The sequence below is a fragment of the Nannospalax galili genome, unplaced genomic scaffold (genome assembly GCF_000622305.1).
Source record: "Nannospalax galili isolate Female #2095 unplaced genomic scaffold, S.galili_v1.0 scaffold87, whole genome shotgun sequence".
NCBI classification, from domain to species: Eukaryota; Metazoa; Chordata; class Mammalia; order Rodentia; family Spalacidae; genus Nannospalax; species Nannospalax galili.
In genome coordinates, this window is record NW_008360320.1 from 12,403,758 (window position 1) to 12,406,501 (window position 2,744).

At 34.5% G+C, this 2,744-nt stretch overlaps 1 protein-coding gene across 1 annotated transcript in view; it reads left to right on the top strand.

Moving 5' to 3' along the window:
- The window catches only part of Lrp1b (LDL receptor related protein 1B), a 2,166,816-nt gene that overhangs the window by 1,333,328 nt on the left and 830,744 nt on the right, over nucleotides 1-2,744 (top strand). The gene's annotated exons all lie outside the window — the stretch shown is intronic.

Below are 2,744 nucleotides of genomic sequence, written 5' to 3' on the forward strand. Positions count from 1 at the left end.
AAAGAATGTGACTTCTAATATTTCACCAAATCTTCCTATGCTATAAGAGTCTTTAAATGTTTCATAATGATCATTTTAATATTATGGAAAACTAAATTATTTTGATGCCAGTCACAGTAATTAAATTTTACCCTTCCAGTAGCTGGCTATAGGAAGTCTCCTGAAGTGAAGTATACTATTTTCTTTTCAATTTGGGGAGAGAAATGACAATTGCAGTTCTCCAGGTACCATGTGATAAATTAATAATAAAAGCAAATATGCTTATTAAAGTATCCATTTTCTAAACCTGTACACTAAATATTCTGTCATTTAATCTCATATGAATGTTGTGTATTCTTCTCACACTCTAAATCATAAGGGATAACTTCATCATTTAAGTATATTGGCTGACAGTTTGAGCTGACAATAGCAAATTATTTACCTGTAGTCTCTCAGAGGGAAGAAAAAGGCAAATTCCTATACTAGAGGCAGAAAAAAAACTACAAATGGACCTGAAATCTGTGTCCCTGGGAACCATTCTCCTAAGCTGCATATACAAGATAAATAGAAATATCATACCAACCATGATGTACCCTTGAGAAAGAGACTTGTAGTCATTTACTTTATGGCATACATATAACATGCCAATGAATTTTGAGAAAAAAGATAAAGTAGACAAATTGAGCATAGCACCTGTGACAATGAAAGATTCCTAATAGTCCATTAATCAGTGGTAAATATTTTCTAGAGTTGAAGTGACCACTAAGATAAAATAAGTTTCCCTTTCCACACTGCAATTGTCACATGACAAAATGTGAGCCATTTCAGTCCATATTTTTATCTTTCACATAATCAATCACTGCATGTTTCTAAATGTCCTACAATTTGTTCTGAAAAAACAACCCTCAAAATTAAAGTATATTTATATGAAGTCAAGAAAGACAGGTTTATGTGTAATACTTTACTCTCTCAAAAAAGTATTGTGGTATTTTAACAAAGCACACAGAATGTAGAACTGGAATACTTAATTCTACCTTCACATGCTGAATTAATACTAATATGAGTAGGGGAAATATCAACTTTAAGAGGGTTCAGGAATGATTAGTTTTTAGGATAAGATTTACATTATAAGTAGACATCATTTCTCTGTCTCCATTAGACACTACTGAGAGGATATGAAAGAATTATGAATAGATAATTTTTTACCTTGTACAAAATGAAGGGCCCTATATTTTATTTTTAAACAGTAATATAAGAGCTGGGAGTGGTACCACACATCTTTAATCCCAGCACTCCAAATGCAAAGGCAGGTAGATCTCTGAAAGAATGATAGAGGCCAGTCTGGCCTACATAGTGAGTACCAGACTACAGGTGACCCTGTCTCAAAAAACCCCCACAGAAACACACACACACACACACACACACACACACACACACACACACACACAGACACGGAATATAATTCCTTCTAAGATATATTGAACATGTGACACTATTATCAAGTAGAAAGAGTTAAAAATAATTTTTTCACTTATGTGAATATTAGTGTTTGTGCTTTTCTGTAATGCTGTGATAACCTTCGTGTTTGTCAAGGTGATGTGACCAGGATTTTGCATTTTAAGTCCTTTCAGGATACTGTATATATCTAGATGGTGTTTCCTCAGACTTCTTAAATTTTTGGAATTGGAGGACCTGAGACATCACCTCAGGAACCAAGAATTTTGGACCAGAACGACAAAATGAAACAAAACCAGAAACATACATAAAGCACTTTAGTCCTGTCCATGTTTTTCTTCAGATGTTTTTGTTCTATTTAGTAAATTTCCTGCTTTATTTGTCAATTGTTTGCAATAATTTTCATTTTGATGCCACAAGTGAAAGAAAAGAAATTGTAATATAGTTCTGACAAGAAAAATCATATAACTATCATGAAAAAGTGAAGGAATATGTGTACACTTGTGTTAAGTAAGCCTGTGATGCAGGTAAGAGATTCACACTACAATGAGAGCACAAGAAAGGCGGAGGCAGGAGCTTCAAGAGTATGAATCCATCATGACACAACAATCTTCCCTCCTATCTCTGTCTGGTCTTGAATTTATAATTGTGGCATGGTGTTCCTTGTTATATAGCTTTCAGGTATACACATAGGATTACTGGTCTATGTCAGCTGGCCTGGTTTCCACAGGTAGCTTTGGGCATAATATTGCTTCTTTTCTGTTTTTTCATTGAGGACTGTTTACTTTTCTCTTTTTCCTTGACTCATATTTAGACCTTGATGATGTTCTTTGATTATCATTTTAATCTCCTTTTTATAGTCATGTGTATACACATGTGAGTACATGTGTGGGTACAGGAGTATATACATGTGGTGTGTGTGTGTTTTGTGTGTGTGTGTGTGTGTGTGTGCATGTGTGTGTGTGTGTGTGTGTGAAAGCCAGAAGTCAATGTCAGGTGTAATTTTTCCAGAGTCATCTTTCATTTTCCTTTGAAAATGACTATGGAACCCCAGGGAGTATCCTCTGCCTCTGCCAGTTCTAAGATTACAGGGTAGCACAGTGCTAAGCTTTTCAGCCTGGAGACTGAATAAGATCTTCATGCTTGTGTGGCAAGCATTTAACTTACTTAACTGCTAATCTGATACTGTCTGGTTTTTGTTTATTTATTTGATTTTTGTCTTTATTTTTTTTGAATTTTTGCAACTTTCATACAATACATTTTTATTGTATTCCTATCATGTCCCCATCTATGCCCTACTTACTATCCCC